Source organism: Microcaecilia unicolor, chromosome 11 (genome assembly GCF_901765095.1).
Source record: "Microcaecilia unicolor chromosome 11, aMicUni1.1, whole genome shotgun sequence".
Taxonomy (NCBI): Eukaryota; Metazoa; Chordata; class Amphibia; order Gymnophiona; family Siphonopidae; genus Microcaecilia; species Microcaecilia unicolor.
The window spans coordinates 159032192-159052115 of record NC_044041.1 but is presented as its reverse complement, the minus strand read 5'-3'; the positions used below and the strand labels follow the sequence as shown (position 1 = coordinate 159052115).

General features: G+C 51.4%; 1 pseudogene; it reads left to right on the top strand.

Moving 5' to 3' along the window:
• The first annotated feature begins 240 nt into the window (after window positions 1–240).
• On the top strand, window positions 241–1260 carry LOC115480993 (annotated as a pseudogene).
• The last annotated feature ends 18664 nt before the right edge of the window (window positions 1261–19924 follow it).

Here is a 19924-nt window from a genome sequence, read left to right as displayed (position 1 = left end):
AAGAAATGAGTGAAAGTGATGTTAAAAAGGATAGATTTTATTGATGCAAAGAATTGAGTTTTTGTTGTTGTTGTTTTGTTTAACTTCAGAAGAACACAGCACCCGAAGAACGAATGGCAGAAAGAATGACAAGAATGCTTCTGTGAAAAAGATACCAGTGAAATCATAGTGTGTCACTTGCTTATTGAATAGGAAGAAACTTATCAAGAACATAGATCCATTCCAATTTGCCTTTATATAATGGACAGCCCATCAAATTCTTCCTGCTTTCAGGACCTCAGTGGAAGCTGCCCGTCATCCCCTAATGCTAGCCTGCTCAGCATGAACACGCCTTATTTTGCCATGGAAGGGGTCACTGCCTTAATAGCAGTCATTGGTAACCTCTTCATCTGCACTGTTATCTTGCGAGACAGGAAGCTCTGGACAGTCAACAATTACTTCTTGGTATCATTAGCTATGGCAGATATTTTGGTTGGGGCTGTAGGTGTTCCTTGTGCAGTCTTAACAAATATTGGGATGCCCAAGTTTAACTATTACCTGTGTGTGCTGTTGCTGTGCTCTTTGATTGTGTGCACTCTGGCTTCAGTTTTTGGACTTCTAGCTATAGCAGTAGAACGCTACATTTCCATAGTAAAACCTTTCCACTATGATCCTTTGATGACGCCCAAGAACTCCCTGCTGATCATCCTGGCATGCTGGACCCTGGCTATCCTAAGTGGGCTACTGCCCCTGATGGGGTGGCATAAGCCTTTACCTCTAAGTGGCAAGTGCCTCTTTGAGGACTTAATTGCAGACACTTACATGGTCTACTTTATCTTCTTGGGATGCATGCTTATTCCATTATCTATCATGTTCTTTCTCTACGGACGCATTTTCATGGAAGTTAAGCATCAAATCCGAAGGATTGCGAAGTGGGAAGTGGACAGCAGCAAGCAAAGGAAGCGCCAGATGATTATGCGTAAAGAAGTACAGACAGCCACTTCACTCTTCATTGTCCTTTTCTGCTTTGCTTTCTGCTGGCTTCCTATTAACATCCTAAACTTAATCTTGTTCTTTTGGCCAAGCTGTCAGATTCCTAACCAGGTTACATTGGCTGCTATTATTTTCTCCCATGCCAACTCTGCCTTCAACCCTGTGTTGTATGTGTTTCGGATGAGATTCTTTAGGGAAGCTTTTAAGTCTATTTTCTCCTGCTTTCATTTCCCTGCAACCATTAGCAGATTCTCTAACTCAAATGACCCCACCCCAGGAAATAAGTGATCAAAAGTTTAGAAATCAGGAGTACATCCCTGCCAGGGAAGTGATTTTATATCAATCCAAACATCACCAACAGAATATTTGTTTCTGGACTATACAGCTTCATGCCAAGAGAGGTATTTGTGTAGTTGTGATTTTTTTTTTCTTTTTCAAATATTCCAAGTGTGCAGGATTTTCAGCTTCACTGTGTTTGAGACTTGAGAGATCATCTAAGCCTTTAATAAATGTAGCTGCTCTCCTGTACATTTTCAGAAAATGTTTAGCTGTAACGGTTTGCTGGGAATCAAGCGTGTGTGCAACAGACACAGAGGCAGTTCCATGAAACATGAACATAAGCGGCAGAAACAGCAGTCTGCTTCCCCCCCCCCCCCCCCCCCCCCCCGAGGTGTGTCCAGGGTCAGTGTTAGACATAATGAGGCCCAAGGCAGAAACTAGGGAGAGGGCTCCAAAGCGTGCCTGCAGGATGTGTCTCCACCTTAAGGCAGACTTGGGGGGGGGGGGGGGGGTTTCCCTGTAACGTAGGGGCCCAAGGCATCAGTCCTGGTGTATCTTATCAATAGTATGTAAGGCAGACTTGGGGTCCCCTATAACATCGCATAGGCGCCCGTATAAGAGGCAGCCCAAATGCAAACATGGGGCTCTGCACGTCGCTGCCTGGCAGATTGCCGGTTCTCCCTGGACAGATTTCTCTTGCAGCCACACAAGTGAAGTGACTCCCCCATGACGTCACGGACCCGGACTTATAGCAAAGCTTAAAGCTTTAATACAAACGTAGTTTACTACGCCTGCGTGCAGCTTCCCGCCATATCCACCCCCCATAACCCCCCAGTAGTCACCGCCCCTTTCCAGTTTTATTCTTCCCGCTCTGGCGGTCAGACCCGTTGACGAATCGTTAGTGCAGCTCTCGCGTTTATTTTTTTCTTTTGTTATTTTTATAATCGTTCTTTCTCTCAACAATTACCAAAGAATTTAATTTAGCAGCCCTCCTCTTCCCGACCATGTCGGCGAAGAAACATGGATTTAAACGCTGCTCACGGTGTACCAACAAAATGTCCCTCACAGACCCGCATGACCTGTGTGTCCACTGCCTAGGCACGACGCACTTAGACTCCAGCTGCGATAAATGTGCAGCCATGCTCCCTCGGACGAGGCAGATAAGACATTTAAAAATGAAGGCAGTAGTGGAGGACTTACCTCAACAGCCCGGTAAGAAAGCAAAGAATAAGAAGCGGCACTGTGAGGAACCCCCGGAGAGTGCCTTGCCTAGCAAAAGGCAACAGTCTCTGCCACCACAACTCCAACTAGTTGTCGGTGCTCAGACTCAACCCCAGCAAACACCATCTGCTGAGGAAAACCAGCATGGTCGTTCTGGGCACCGCAGCACCTCTTCCCCACTGCATCCTCGGCACCGGGAGAGTGCCTCCGATCACATTCGGCACCGGGAGAGCTTTTCCCCTGGCCAGAGGCACCGAGAAAGCCTTTCTCCTGCACGTCGGCACCGAGGCAGCTCCTCCTCTGCTCATCGGCACCGTCAGGACTCCTCCCACTCGCATCACAGGGCTGGCTCCTCCCATTCATCACATCACACAGCTGGCTCCGCCCACCCTGTGCATCACAGCCACAGCTCCTCCCCTGCTTCACATCTTCAGGGTTACTCCTCCCCTCCTGAGCTGCAGACTGCTACAAAGTTTTTTTCTGACACCTCTCCTCCTGCTCTGGCTCAGGCAATGCCACCTCTCTCTCTACAGGACAGACAGGCGGTCCCTGATCAAATTCTCTCTCCTCACCACCATTCAGGAGGTCGGGCAGCAGTCTCTCCCGCGGACCTCTCCTCTATGCCACAATCAAACCACGATATCCTCAATCTGCTGCGTGCTTTTTTGGCTAATCAAAATCTACTACTACTACTACTATTTAACATTTCTAGAGCGCTACAAAGTGTACGCAGCGCTGTACAAACACAGAAGAAAGACAGTCCCTGCTCAAAGAGCTTACAATCTAATAGACAAAAAGTAAAGCATTTAAATTTAAAATATTTTAATCAAAATCAAAATCTCTCAGCTCAACAGCACCTCACGACCACTCAGCAGCCGTCACGCCCGGCGACAGGGGTTTCGCCCCCGGATCGGCCAGCCCCTCGGCAGCGCTCACGCTCCGAGTCCTTTTCAGACTCTCTGGCTGCAGGCAATTTTTCAGACTCTGGCTCTTCCCCGCCCCCATCTCAGGGATGCTCCAGATCTTCCTCTCCTGATGCCCGCTCCGATATCATCGCGGGCTCTCCGGGTCTACCTTCTGACCCCTCTCCCCCGCTACCATCTAAGTCATCTCAACCAGAGGATACTTCCTATCCAAAATTTCTCCTCAAATTGGCATCAGCCTTGGATATTCCCTCCTCTTCTCAACCGGATCCCCGATCCAAAAAATTACAGGCTCTGCGCTATAAGGAGGCACCGAAAGACATCATCGCGTTGCCTTTGCACGAAGTGCTGGCGGATCAGCACAAGTTGGTGTGGTCTACTCCATTCACATCTCTCCCTACTAAGAAGAGTTTGGATACCAAATACAAAGTCCAAGATACCTGGGGCTTCGGTAAACCACAACTATCTCACCACTCCATAGTGGTCCAGTCCGCCATGCGTAAACACAAAAGCTCACGAGACCACTCTAATTTTCCACCAACGAAAGACATGAAGCTCATGGATCTCATGGGTAAGAAGATGTATCAAAGCTCCATGCTCAATGCCCGCATAGGGCTTCACATCTTCCATTATACCGACTATCAATTCACCATACTAGACAACTTCTCACGAGCACTGGATTCCCTCCCTGCGGCACTGCAACCTCAATTCCGGCCACTGCTTCAAAATCTGGAAGAATGCGCCACCAATTTAATCAGAGCCGCCCACGACTCATATGACACGTCGGTTCGAGGGGCCGCGGTAGGCCTTTCCACACGCCGGCTAGCGTGGCTAAAAGCATCCGGCCTACGTGAGGACGTTCATAACAGAGTGGCTGATGCTCCCTGCACAGGGGATAACCTGTTTGGTGACGGAGTTAAGGATATCATCGACAACATCAAACAAGATTGCACCACTCTGGACACCTTGGAAGAGGACAACATCAATCAGCCCAGGTCGTCCTTTCATCGCTCGTCCTATGGCACGCCTAAAAGGAGGTATCAACCTCGGCGGCAGTACCCCTTTAATAAATACAACACAAACTACAGGTTTAACAACAAGCAACATAGACCTCAGCAGTCTAAGAAAGCATATCGTGAGCGGCGGACATCCAAACCAGCGCCCTCGACGGCGCCCAAACCCTTATCCTCTTTTTGACACGCAGATGGCTATGCAGCTACCGGTGGGAGGTCGTCTTCAGTTTTTTGCCCCTCATTGGCCCCCTATAACTTCAGACAAGTGGGTCCTCTCCATTGTCAACCAGGGGTACCTTCTTCACTTTACGACCCCCCCCACCTCTCCCCCGCATAGTCACTTCACAAGTTCCTTCGTCTCACATCCACCTGCTTCACGACGAGATTTCCCGCCTCCTGCGCATCAGGGCAATCGAACCGGTACCAGAATGTTCCCAGAATACAGGATTTTATTCCAGATTCTTTCTTATTCAGAAGAAGAACGGCGGTTTGCGTTCTATTCTGGACTTACGCTCCCTGAACAAATTTCTAAAAAAAGAAAAGTTCCACATGACGACTCTCCAAATGATTCTTCCACTGCTCGATCAGAACACATGGCTCGTGTCCCTGGACCTGCAGGATGCATATCTCCACATCCCGATCCACCCAGCGTCCAGAAGTTACCTGCGTTTTCAAGTCCACTCTCACCACTATCAATTCCGAGTTCTTCCCTTCGGCCTCTCCTCAGCACCACGAGTGTTCACAAAATGTGTCATCACCATCATCGCTCACCTTCGCCAGCAAAGGGTCACAATCTTCCCTTACCTCGACGACTGGCTCATCGCGTCGCCAACTGCTCAGGAGGCCCTCCACTCTCTAGCAAAGGTCACCTCACTTCTCCAGACTCTGGGATTCCTCATCAACGTGGACAAGTCTCAGCTCATTCCCACGCAACATCTCGAGTTTATAGGAGCTGTCCTCCATACCCCGCAGATGCTAGCGTTTTTGCCCCTCAACAGGGCCACACGGATTTCCATCCTCATCGCCCACCTGACCTAGGTCTCAGTCACATCTGCCCGAACGTTACTCGTGCTTCTGGGCCATATGGCGGCTACCATTCCAGTACTCCCGCTAGCCAGGCTCCATATGAGACCGCTACAGTGGCACCTCCGGGACAAGTGGATACAAGCTCTTCAACCACTATCTGCAAAGATACCTCTCTCTCACAGTCTAAAGACCTCGCTGCAATGGTGGGCCCACGCCCCCCATCTCCTCCAGGGTATGCCCTTCCGGCCTCCCCTGCCGTCCGTTTATCTAACAACCGACGCCTCCAAGCAAGGGTGGGGAGCGCATCTGGGCTCCTACATGACTCAAGGACATTGGACGCCCAAAGAAATGTCATACAGTATCAACCTGCTAGAGTTGCGAGCCATCAGATTAGCGCTTCAAGCTTTTCAGCCACACCTCTCGCAACAGCGGATTCATGTGCAGACAGACAATCAGGTAGCCATGTACTATGTCAACAAGCAAGGCGGCACCGGCTCCCGACAGCTGTGCCGGGAAGCTCTACATCTCTGGCAGGTGGTCCTGAAGCTTCGGTCCACCATCTCGGCCTCCTACCTGCCCGGAGTGCAGAATACCTTGGCAGACTCACTCAGCAGGAAGCTACAACCGCACGAGTGGTCACTCAAGACCACTGTTACGCAAGATCTGTTCGACAAGTGGGGTCACCCTCTCGTCGATCTCTTCGCATCCCCACTCAACGCCAAGTGTCGCAGATTCTGCTCCAAGTTTCCCAGTCAGCGCAGACTAGCAGAAGATGCCTTTCACATTCCGTGGACAGAAGGCCTCCTCTATGCATTTCCTCCAATCCCTCTCATCTCCAAGACAATCCAAAAGGCCAAATCAGACGGGGCATCTCTGTTGTTAATAGCTCCGTACTGGCCGAGACAAGCCTGGTTCACGGCTCTCCTGAACCTCACGACATGCCCTCCACTTCCGCTGCCGCTGGAACCGGACCTTCTCACACAGCAGCAGGGCAGTCTTCTGCACCCAAACCTCGCATCCCTCCGCCTCATGGCCTGGCGGATCAGCCCCTCTCCAGCCTGATGTTCTCACATGGGGTGCTGAGGGTCCTCCTCGCGTCCAGGAAGGACTCTACTCTCAAGTCTTACAATGCAAAATGGCAGCGTTTCTCTAGCTGGTGTTCCGGCCATCACCTCCACCCTGCCAACGCTTCTCTCTCCCGCGTCTTGGATTACCTGCTCCATCTTTCAGAGTCACAGCTGTCTTACTCCTCCATCCGGCTCCATCTCTCAGCTCTCTCGGTGTTCCATGACCCGGTGGATGACTTATCCCTCATGCAGCACCCTGTGGTGAAGCGCTTTCTCAAAGGACTCATGCATCTCTATCCTCCCATTCGCCCTCCAACTCAAGCATGGGACCTCAACCTGGTACTCAATGCACTCACAGCCTCTCCATTTGAGCCACTGCAGTCAACCGACCTCAAATATCTCACTTGGAAAACACTGTTCTTGATCACGTTGACTTCGGCACGGCGCATCGGCGAAATCCAGGCTCTCGTCCACTATCCACCCTATACTCAACTACTACACGATAAGGCTGTGCTCCGTACTCATCCGAAGTTTCTACCGAAGGTGGTCTCGCCTTCCCATCTCAATCAAACCATCATGCTGCCCACCTTCTTTCCTCCTCCACATGTTTCCGAGGACCATAAGAGATTTCATACGCTGGATTGCCTGAGAGCCCTTACCATCTATTTGAATAGAACTAAAGGCACCAATAGGCCTTCTCAATTATTCCTTTCACTACGCTCTCCTCACCACCCAAGGCCAGTAACCAAGGGGACTCTATCCCAGTGGATTGCGAACTGTATCACCTTATGCTACCAGCTCGCCGCAGCCACTCCCTCACAGATTCCGCATATTACAGCTCATAATCTGAGGGCCATGGCGGCCACGAAAGCTCATCTGCAACGAACTTCCCTGCAGGATATTTGCAGAGCAGCTACGTGGTCCACTGTGCACACTTTTGTGAAACATTACTGCCTGGATACCGCTTCAGCTACTGATGCGGCGTTCGGCCAGGCGGTCCTTTCTTCTGTGTCCTGAGGCGTCAACTACCACCTCCTCCTCTCACAGGTACCAGTTTTAACTTTTTCTTCTGTTCCTTTTACAGTACCATGTGTGCCCGCAGGGGCGTCTTGTTCACCTGTTACCTGTGGAGCTGGGGAATCTTCACTTGTGTGGCTGCAAGAGAAATCTGTCCAGGGAGAAATAGAAGTTGCTTACCTGTAACGGTAGTTCTCCTTGGACAGATGATCTTGCAGCCACACAATCCCTCCCAACCCTCCCTTAAGTTGCCGCTAGCTTTTTTACCAAACTGGAAAGGGGCGGTGACTACTGGGGGGTTATGGGGGGTGGATATGGCGGGAAGCTGCACGCAGGCGTAGTAAACTACGTTTGTATTAAAGCTTTAAGCTTTGCTATAAGTCCGGGTCCGTGACGTCATGGGGGAGTCACTTCACTTGTGTGGCTGCAAGATCATCTGTCCAAGGAGAACTACCGTTACAGGTAAGCAACTTCTATTTCCTGCCCGAAAGAAGCTGGAACTTCCCTTCCATGCTGCCCTGCTGCCAAACCCGCTGCCTCTCCGATTCAGTGGCGATCGGCAATCAAACACTATGCATGGAGCCATAGAGCTCTGCATGGCAGCGCTGACAGCTCTTCCGGTCCCACCCCCTATGATGCAACCGTTGCATCATAGAGGGTGGGACCAGAAGAGCTGTCAGCGCTTCCATGCGGAGCTCTATAGCTCCGTGCACAGTGTTTGTTTGCCAATCACCACTGAATCGGAGAGGCAGCGGGTTTGGCGGCAGGACAGCATTGAAGGGAAGTTTCAGCTTCTTTTTCTTTTTGCAGCTAGGCCAGGGGAAGAAAAAAGAGAAGATAATGCTAAGGCAGGAAATGGGAGGAAACAGAAGATGGGGGAGGAAAGAGGCAGAGGCACAATGTTGGATACTGGGGGGGGGGCAGACAGAAGCAAGGCTAGATGTTGGCTATTTGGGGGGGGGGCAGACAGAAGCAAGGCTAGATGTGTTGGGGGAGAAGAGGCAGATGGGCAAAGCTGGATATTAGGGGGAGAGAAGAAACAGGAGCAAAAAGCTGGATATTGGGGGGGGGGGGGGAGAGACAGAGGAGCAAAGCTGGATAGTGAAAAGAAAAACAGGCAGTGGAAGAAGAGAGGCTGAGGTGTAAAGTGAAGAGAGAGGGAGGAGCAATGCTGGAAGGTGGGGGAGAGACAGACAGAGAAGAGATCTGTATGGTATGTGAGGTGGGAGAGAGAGAGGAGATCCTGAGTGCCTGGGGCAGGGGAAGAGAGAGAAGAGATGCTGCATGACAGGGAGGGGGAAGAAAGATGGAGGGAGAGAAACAGAGAGGAAATTACGGCAGGCAGGGAGAGAGACACACACACAAGATCCTAGATGGTGGGATGGGAGAGAGAGAAACAGATCCGATATGGCTGAGGGGGAGTTCAGACAGACACACACACATCCTGGGTGAGGGAAAAAGATGGAAAACAGGGAAAATGAGGCATGGATAAGTCTGAGTGGTCAGAGAGGCAGAAAAATGGAAGAAAGCAAAAAATAAAATATCAGTGTTGGAGATGGATGTAGTAGAAGATGTGAAGAAGACATGCGAAGAGAGAAAAATGATAAATGGACAAGAGATATGGAAAGAGTTAAAAGACAGAAAGGCAGTAACCAAAGACTGCGACCTGCACAATTAGAAAAATTAGATGCCAGATAGCAAAGGTAAAATTATTTTTAATGTAGAATGAAGTAGCCATGTTAATCCACTTTACAGGTTAATAATAAATAAAACAAAAAATGTAAAATAAGATGACAACTTTTTATTGGACTAAATACATTTTTGACTTGCTTTCAGAGGTCTAAACCTCCTTCCTCAGGTTAGTAAACTCCAAAAAGCTAGTCAAAAAATTTATTAAATTAGTTAAATAAAAAGGTATCACCTTATTATACATTTTTGTTTCACATATTTATTCATTTTTTAATTTAGTGAGTGGAATGTGTCAGTTTCTGAAATTTAAATCTGTTGGTCTGACTCAGTATGGCTATTCTTATGTTACAGTCAATTTGCTTTTTAGGTCCTGAGTGACCTTTTTAAGGTTTTGCATTACTTTTCAATATGCCTAATATTAGAATTTAGCTCATAGCATTCTCAGTAGTAGCTCACCTTTCACTTGCTAACCTTAAATCTCACTAATTGGGATGGTACTTTTCACGTTTGGGATGGGACACCCTTGGTATCTCTGCACTCTGGAAATTGGACCTTAGCACTGGTGCTTTTGTGTCATCCAAAAGTTCTGACTGCCTATTCTATAGAAATGCACTTTCCTTCCAACTATACTGTTCAGCCATCAAGCTCTCAGACAGTTTGAGCAACCACTTTATTCTTTGACATATGATACATATCTAATATCTAAATTTAATAAAGGTATTACTTGTTACAATTTTACTTATTTTTTTCTGTGTTGTCAGATAATTATGGATGTAAGCCCCATCCCTGGCACCGCCCCTGACCCCGCCCCCTTTAGCCTCCCCAAACAGTTGGGCCACCGACCGCCTATGCATGGGGCCCACAACATCAGCCCTGGGTGTGTCCTATTAATAGTAGTACATAAGGAAGCCCAGCCAGACATACCCTTGCTGGATCAGCAGGTTTTGGTGGACATGTCCTGTTTCTGCTGCTATCCCAACTCCATGTGCTGCTTCACTGCAAGTTCCTTTCTACTTACTGATTCAGCAGGTTCAGCTTTGCCCTGGGCCTATCCTCTCCGTCCATCCATCCATACTCTTGCCCAGGGTAGGCCATTATGCTAGCTTTCTATAACTAGATGCCCCCAAATCATAGATATAGATATATATGGCGCATAATCAGATGTGATATGTATATATATATATATGTGTGTGTGTGTGTAAGAAGATAGCGTGTACTTATACACATGCCACATGTAGGCATTGTGGTGGGTATAGTTTGGGCAGAGCAAGGGCTATACACACTTTTTATCAAGTACACACATGCACACTAACTTGTGCATCAGCATTTGCATACTCCAGGAGCTTGTGCTGGGCACCTATTTTTAAATGGTGCCTTTTTCCAAGGACAAGCAGGCTGCTTGTTCTCACACTTGGGTCGATGTCCACGTCGCCCAGGATCGGAAGTTTTGCTAGCAAAAATCTCCCAGAGTATTCTAGCACGCAAGCGCCGCACACCGGTTTCCCGCCCGTCGTGTCAGTAAGGACCTCAGGTGACACGTTTTTTTCTGCTGTGTTCCTTTCGGCCCAGGAAATAGTCTGTGCGTGATTGCATCCTTTTTCTTCTCTTTTTCATCTTTTTTGTTTGTCTTTATACAAAATTTAAAAAAAAAAAAAAGTAGAGTAGTTACCTTTATTTTCTTAGTTTTATTCAATAGGTTTAAGTTTCTTTTCGCCGCGGCCGTCTCGTTTCCCTTTTTGTGCCTTTTTAATTGGCATAATCATGTCCTTTAATTTCGCAGACACCGTTTTTCCATCCATGTCATCGAAGACACCCAGCGCCTTTAAGCGTTGTACTCGGTGCAACCAGACCATCTCGGGTACCGACCCCCACGAGTAGTGTCTCCAGTGCCTTGGGCCTGATCATCTACCAGCTGCTTCTAAGCTGTGTTCTTTGATGAAAAAATGGATCCAAGTTCTCGGGAGGCTCAACGAGAAAAACGTTTTGCGGATCAATCTGGTCCTTTGACATCAGCATCGGTACTGAGGTCGGCGACGTTGAGGGAAGCATTGACTTTGAGAGCACAGGTAATGGCTGCTGAACAACCACATCGCGCTGGGAGCAGCGAGGCATCGAGGCTCCACCTGTCTCGAGGCTTACTGCTATGCAGGCCCCCCGGGACCGCCCTTCGTCAGACCCGGCCCCGAGGATGCGTGAGGATTCCACGTCCTCCGCTTCAGTACCGAGGAGTCTCGATGACGGGCGTCGAGCGAAGGCTAAGAAGCACCATCATCGATCTCCTTCCAAGTGCGATACCGAGAGCTCCAGGAAGCGAGGGATTCGGCACCCGAGAAACATTGGTGCCGAGAGGACCGCTCACCCTCTATACAGGAAGTGCCGATGCATCGGTCTTCTGGCAGCCTGGTACCGGCTCTCGAGCCCTCACAGATTCTGCCACTAGTCCCTGCACTGTCCCCGCAGCCTTTTCCGATGGCAGCTCTCGACGAGCGCATCAGGGCCCTTCTTCCAGAGCTTCTAGAGGGATTGCTGCGTCAGTCTACTTCGGTGCCAGGGGTGCTTACACCTTCTGCACCATCTGTTGAAGCGGCATCTGGTCCTTCGCCTGTGGTGAGGTCCCCGACCTCGGTGCTGCTTGCGGCATCGGCGTCAGCTGCCACCCGGGTCGACTCTCCGACGTCGGTGGAGGAAGTTTCACCGCAGTCCAGACAGGGGTCGACTTCTCGACATCGCTCTCAAGGTCGTCGTTCCTCGACGTTGAGACAGGCTCGGGTTCGGGCTGCTCTTAGAAAGCTTTTGTCCGATACCGAGGATGAGCGTTCGTGGGAGGAAGAGGAAGATCCCAGATACTTTTCTGAAGAAGAGTACTGTGGGGTCCCCTCTGATCCTACTCCACCCATTGAGAGAAGGATGTCTCCGCCTGAGAGTCTTTCTTTTTCCTCCTTTGTCCAGGAAATGTCTAAGGATATTCCCTTCCCTATGGAGATTGTGGATGAGCCCAAGGCCGAGATGCTCGAGGTCTTGGATTATCCTTCTCCACCTACAGAGGTTGCAACAGCTCCTTTGCATAAAACATTCAGGGAAGTTCTTATGCGAAACTGGTCGTTCCCTCTCTCTAATCCAGTGGTCCCGAAAAAAGCTGAATCCCAGTACAGAGTCCACGGAGAGCCGGTGATGGTGAAGTCTCAGCTACCTCACGATTCCATGGTGGTAGATTCTGCTCTCAAGAGAGCCAAGAGTGCTATGGACTATGCCTCGGCGCCCCCAGGCACAGAGTCTAGGACCTTGGATTCTTTTGGGAGGAAGACGTATCAGGCCGCTATGCTCGCAGCCAAGATTCAGACATACCAGTTCTATACGAGCATCCACTTGCGGAACTCGGTGAGGCATCTGTGAAGTTTGGTCGAAGCACCGGAGCTGGCCGAACCTTTTCACCAGGTGGTCAGGCAGCAAAAGGCGTGTCAAAAAGTCCTGACCAGGGGTACTTACGACACTTTTGATGTGGCATCCCGAATAGCTGCTCAGGGTATAGTGATGCGAATGACTGATGTTCCTTGTCGGGGGAGATAACCTTTTTGTGGTCGATCAGATCAAAAAGCACAATGATGCTATGGATTCTCTCTCCCGCCGGGCATCTTCTGCTACCACCTCCTCATCTAGGAGGTTTTTTGGAGGGAAGAGGAGTGCTCCCTATTCCTATAATAGGCGTAGGTACACTCCTGCTTCTCAGCAGCCTACCCAGGCCCAGTCCCAGCGTGCCCATTCTCGTCAACAGCATGCACCTAAGGCCTCTGCGGCTCCCCAGCAAAAGCAAGGGACGGGTTTTTGACTGGCTCCAGTGCAGCATAGCCACAGTGCAAGTGTCCGTTCCAGACGACTTACCGGTTGGGGGGAGGTTAATATTTTTTCACCAAAGGTGGCCTCTTATAACCTCTGACCGGTGGGTTCTTCAAATAGTCCGGTTAGGATACAATCTCAATCTGGAATCCAAGCCTCCAAATTGTCCACCGGGAGTTCATTCTTACAGCTCCCAGCACAAGCAGGTACTTGCAGAGGAACTCTCCGTCCTTCTAAAGGCCAGTGCGGTCGAACCCATTCCACCAGGGGAAGAAGGGCTGGGATTCTATTCCAGATACTTCCTTGTGCAAAAGAAAACAGGGGGAATGCGTCCCATCCTAGACCTAAGGGCCCTGAACAAATTCCTAGTCCGAGAAAAGTTCAGTATGGTTTCCCTCAGCACCCTTCTTCCCATGATTCAGGAAAACGATTGGCTATGCTCTCTGGACTTAAAGGATGCCTATACCCACATCTCGATACTCCCAGCTCACAGGAAGTATCTTCAAATTCGGTTGGGAACTCGGTACTTTCAGTACTGTGTACTGCCCTTTGGCCTCGTGTCTGCGCCCAGGGTTTTCACAAAGTGCCTGTCCGTTGTCGCAGCATCGCTACACAGACTGGGAGTGCATGTGTTCCCTTATCTCAACGATTGGCTGGTGAATAGCACCTCGGAGGCAGGCGTTCTACAGTCCATGCGGATGACTATTCGAGTGCTTGAACTACTGGGGTTCGTGATCAATTATCCCAAGTCCCATCTCGTCCCGGTTCAAAAATTGGAGTTCATTGGAGCTCTGTTGGACACCCGGACGTCTCGAGCTTCTCTTCCCAAGGCAAGGGCAGACAATCTCCTTGCCCTAGTGTCCATGGCCCGAGCATCTCAACAGATCACAGCTCGGCAGATGTTGAGACTCTTAGAACACATGGCTTCCACAGTTCATGTAACTCCCATGGCACGCCTACTTATGAGATCAGCTCAATGGACCCTAGCTTCCCAGTGGTGCCAGGCCACAGGGGATCTAGAGGATGTGATCCATCTCTCCACCGACCTTTGCAGTTCCCTTCAGTGATGGACCTTTCGATCCAATTTGACCTTGGGACGTCCTTTCCAAATTCCTCAACCACAAAAAGTGTTGATGACGGATGCATCCCTCCTACTGTGAGGAGCTCATGTAGATGGGCTTCACACTCAAGGAGCTTGGTCCTTTCAGGAAAAGGTTCTTCAGATCAACCTCCTGGAATTACGAGCAATCTGGAACGCTCTCAAGGCTTTAAGAGATCGGCTGTCGAACCAAATCATTGTAATTCAGATAGACAATCAGGTTGCTATGTATTACACCAACAAGCAGGGGGGCAACTGGATCTCGCCCTCTGTGTCAGGAAGCCGTCCGGATGTGGCTTTGGGTGCACCATCATGGCATGTTTCTCCAAGCCACATGTCTGGCAGGCGTAAACAACAGTCTGGCCAACAGGTTGAGCAGGATCATGCAACCTCACGAGTGGTGGCTAAACATGGACGTTGTCCACAAGATCTTCGAGCGTGGGGCACCCCCTCAGTGGATCTTTTTGCCACTCAGACTTCAGGCCCACGACAGACTAGCGTCAGATGCCTTTCTCCTGCATTGGGGAACAGGCCTTCTGTATACGTATCCTCCTGTTATGACCTGGTGAATGTGAGCCCTTGTGCCCCGACTGAGCACGGCGAAGATGAAGTGGCACCGCACTCGATCAGGCAGCCAGACAACCCCTGCTTCACCTGGGGAGCGACCACCATTCCCTGGGAGTTGAGCCCCCAAGTGCAGGCGGCCACCAGGACTTCTGGAACCGGCGGGGTTGCACAACCGCTGACCAGGCTGGCAGGCAGGCAGACACAGTCCAGGAGCAAAGAGTCAGTGAAGCAGCAAAACAGAGAGCAATCCAAAAGTCTGGTCAGGCAGCAACACAACGCGTGGTCAGTAAACAATCCAAGGTCAGGAACACAGGAAAACACTGGAACAGATGAAGACCACAACTTCTAAGTGAATAGAAGCCGAAGCATGGAAGGACTGGAAACAGGGCTTTAAATAGAGCAGGAATTAGGCTCAACCATGAGCAGCTGTTCCAAGATGGCTGCCCCCATCAGCAGAGGTGCCTACATCCAAATATGGGCTTCCTTCCTGACCTCATTACTCCAAGATGGCTGCCCCCTCCTGAGCTAACCAAGATTGCTGCTGTCCATGATCCAACCCGGATGACGGCTGCTGGGTTAGGAAACAGAAACCAACCCATCCTGGAGAAGTGTAGCAGAGCGTAACAGTACCCCCTCCAGAAAGATCTCCCCCTCACCGGTTCGGTCTGGGCTTAGCAGGATGATGAGCGTGGAACTCCCGGATCAGATCTGGAGCATGCACATTGTCCGCCGGCTCCCAGGAGTTATCCTCTGGTCCAAAATGCTTCCAGGCGAGGAGATAGTACAACTTCCTTCCACGACGCTTGGAATCCAGGATGTGATCCACCTCATACTCTGGATCTGGATCACTCTCAGGCACGACCACCTTCTTGGGTTCAGGATGCCACTTTGACCTGCGGAAAGGTTTCAGGAGGGACATATGAAAAGCATTGTGCACCCGGAGTTAACCGGGTAAGTGTAGTCGGTAAGTCACTGCTCCTATCCTGGATCGTGCGGCAAAAGGTCCAATGAACCAGGGAGCAAACTTCAGAGATGGGAGCCGCAGTTTCAGGTATCGGGTGCTCAACCAAACCTTTTCTCCCGGCAGGAATGTGGGAGCCGCTTGTCTTCTACGGTCATAGGTCTCCTTGGCCTTGACCCTGGCTCGTCGTAACTGTTCCTGGACCTTCCTCCAAGCTTCCTGAAAGGAACAGACGGTGGACTGCACCTGAGGTGGAACTTCTGCAGGGGCAATTGGAGGAGGTAGACGCGGGTGGCGTCCATAGATGGTGCTGAAAGGTGTCGTCCGGGAGGCCGAATGCAGACTGTTATTATAGGCAAACTCAGCTCAGGGTAGCAGCGTAGACCAGTCATCCTGGCGCTGGTTAGAGTATGCCCGAAGGAACGCCTTCACCGTCTGGTTGACCCGCTCCACCATACCATTGGTCTGGGGGTGATATGCAGACGAGAATAAAGTGGTAACCCCAAAAGCTGAACACAAAGCTTTCCAGAAGCGCGAGGTAAACTGCGAGCCTCGGTCACTAATGATCCTCTGAGGCAGTCCATGGAGCCGGAAGATGTATGTGATGAAGTTTGCGGCCAGGGTAGCGGCAGTGGGTAAAGCCTTTATAGGAATGAAGTGGGCCATCTTGGAGAACCGGTCGATCACCATCCAAATGACCGTGTTGCCCTGCGACGGTGGCAGGTCGGTGATAAAATCCATGGACAGGTCCTCCCATGACTGCTGTGGTACTGGCATGGGCTGCATCAGCCCCCACTGCTTTTGATGTGAAGATTTAGTTCGGGCGCACACTGGACAGGTAGATACGTATTGTAGAACATCCGGGGCCACCAATACGATCGAGAGATCAGATGTAGGGTCTTGTGGAACCCGAAGTGTCCAGCAAATTCGGAAGCGTGCCCCAAGCGCAGCACCTTCCTACGAAGCCTCACAGGAACGGCCTTCTGGCAGGTGGCACTGGCTCCGGGCATGGAGGGAATGCATGCCGGATTCAACATTGGGTAGGGCTCCTCCTGGTCCTCGGGAGCCTCGAAGCTGCGGGACAGGGCATCCGCCTGGACATTCTTTTCCCCCGGTCTGAAGATCAGACGGAAGTCAAACTGGGCAAAGAACAGAGACCACCGGGCTTGGCGAGGATTCAGTCTGGTAGCATTTTGCAAATAGAGCAGGTTCTTGTGGTCAGTTATTACAGTTACAGGATGTGCTGCTCCCTCTAGTAAGTATCGCCATTCCTCAAAAGCTAGTTTGAGTGCCAGAAGCTCCCGATCCCCCACCATGTAGTTTCGCTCCGCGGGGGTGAACTTCCAGGAGAAGAAGAAGCAGGGATGTTTTTTCCCGGATGCCGATGTCTGAGAGAGAACTGCCCCTACTCCCAGGGACGAGGCATCCACTTCCACCAGGAAAGGCTGAGTAGGATCCGGACTGCGGAGTACCGGGGCAGAGAGGAAGGCCTTCTTCAATGTGGAGAATGCAGAGAAAGCCTCCGGCGTCCAATTCTTTGCATCGGCCCCCTTCCTCGTGAGGGCCGTCAGAGGAGCCGTGATGAGAGAGTAATCCTGGATGAACTGCCGGTAGTAGTTCGCAAACCCCAGGAACCTCTGCAAAGCCCGCAGACCCTGAGGCACCGGCCAGTCTCAGATCGCTGTCAACTTACCGGGATCCATCTGTAACCCGGAGGAGGAAATGATATATCCCAGGAAAGGCAAACTCTGTTGGTGGAATGAACATTTCTCCAACTTGGCATACAGCCGATGTTCCCGGAGGCGCTGGAGCACGGTGCGGACGTGAGTAACATGTTGTGACAATGAAGCGGAAAAAATCAGGATGTCGTCCAGATAGACGATCACTGAGGAGTAGAGCAAGTCCTGGAAAATGTAATTCACAAAGTTCTGAAATACTGCAGGGGCATTGCAGAGACCGAACGGCATCACCCAATATTCAAAGTGTCCTTCATGGGTTTTGAAAGCTGTCTTCCACTCATCTCCCTCCCGGATCCGTACAAGATTGTAGGCCCCGCGCAGGTCCAGCTTGGTGAAGATCTTGGCCTCTTGAAGACGGTCAAACAGCTCCAGGATGAGTGGAAGCGGGTACCAGTTTTTAATGGTAATTTTATTTAATCCTCGGTAATCAATGCAGGGATGAAGTGACCCATCCTTCTTCGAGACGAAGAAAAATCCGGCCCCTGCAGGGGAAGTGGAGGCTCGGATGAACCCCTTGCGAAGATTGTCCTGGATATACTCCCTCATGGCTCGGGACTCCTCCTGGGACAAGGTGTAAAGGCGCCCCCTAGGTGGGTTGGATCCGGGCAGTAGGTCTATGGCGCAGTCGAAAGACCAATGGGGAGGCAGCGTGTCAGCCGCCCGAGCACTGAACACGTCACGGAATTCCTGGTAGTTCTCCAGCAGCATGGGCGAACCTTCCTGTGGGGTCTGCAGCTTAGCTGAGCAGAGTGGCAAAGGTGGCTTGACCTGCTGGAGACAGTGCTCGACACATCGGGAACCCCATTTCCCGATCTCCCCGGTGGCCCAGTCGATAACAGGAGTGTGCAGTCAGAGCCAAGGCAGTCCAAGGATCACCGGGTGAATGGCTCGGGCAAGAACCAGGAACTGGATCTTCTCCTGATGTAACGCCCCCACCTGTAGACCCAGGGGCGAGGTAATCCGGGTGATGTTTAGAGGAAGACTATCCCCCTGGATGGAGGTGACCCTGAGCTCCGGTTGACAGGGCACCGTGGAGCCACCTAGCTGTGACAGGAATTCGGCATCGATGAAGTTCCCTCCGGCCCTGGAGTCTAGCAAGGCCCTAGTATGAGCCTGGAAACCCTCTCCTTTGAGCAGTATGGGAACAGAGAGCAAGTTGTCCGGAAGGGCAGACAGCTGGCCCAGAGCCACTCCCTTCATAGGGCTCGGGCCGGAGCGTTTCCCGATCTCCCAGGCTTGATTGGACAGGAGCCCGTGAAGTGTCCGGCCTGCCCACAGTATAGGCATAACCGGTTCTGGAGACGATGGGCCCTCTCCTTCTTGGACAGGCGATGCCGCCCCAATACCATGGGTTCCTCCTTGGTTCCTTCCGAACCCTCTTCGAAGGACCGGGGCGTCTCGGGGCGACGGGGAAGGCCTCTGGATCCCTGCGCTGCCGGCTGCATGACCCTCTCCTGGGTTCGCTCCTGGAACCGGATATCGATTCTAGTGCAGAGTGCAATAAGGGCGTCCAAAGTAACGGGAATCTCTTGGCCGGCCAATTCATTTTTTATCTGGCCGTCCAGCCCCTGCCAAAAAATGGCCGTTAAGGCCTCCTGGTTCCACCTGAGTTCCGCAGCCAAGGTACGGAACCGGACAGCATACGCCCCGACCGACCTGGAGCCCTGCTGGATCCGCAGCAGCTCCCCAGAGGCAGAAGAAGGTCGGCCAGGAACGTCGAATACCATCCGGAACTGCCGCAAGAACTCCTCCAGGTTTGCCAGAACCGGACTCCGCTGTTCCCATAGCGGGGACGCCCAAGCCAGCGCGGCACCGGAAAGCAGGGAGATGATGTAGGTCACTTTTATTTTGTCAGATGGGAAAGCCTCCTGTTGCAGCTCAAACAGGGCCTGACACTGGTTCAGGAACCCCCAGCAAGCTGCGGGAGTACCGTCAAAGCGAGGCAGCTCTGGAAGTCGCAGACGTGCGGCAGAAGTCTCCGGGACTGGAGGAACCGCTTGCCGCTGGAGCCCTGGTAGCTGACTGCAGACCTCCTGCAAGGTACTGGACAGGCGGGTTAGCTGCTCCTGCTGCTGGTGGAGAACCTGAGCCAGGTGAGACAGCTCAGACCTGTCTGGCGAGCTCATGGCTTCGGCTTACTGTTATGACCTGGTGAATGTGAGCCCTTGTGCCCCGACCGAGCACGGCAAAGATGAAGTGGCACCACACTCGATCAGGCAGCCAGACAACCCCTAGCTAGGGTTACCATATGGCTCCAGAAAAAGGAGGACGGATTGAGCCAGCCGGGTTTTACTTCCAGTGCTTTCAATGGAAGTAATTGAGCCAGCCGGGTTTTACTTCCATTGCTTTCAATGGAAAGCAATGGAAGTAAAACCCGGCTGGCTCAATCCGTCCTCTTTTTTCTGGAGCCATATGGTAACCCTACCCCTAGCTTCACCTGGGGAGTGACCACCGTTCCCTGGGAGTTGAGCCCCCAGGTGCAGGCGGCCACCAGGACTTCTGGAACTGGCGGGGTTG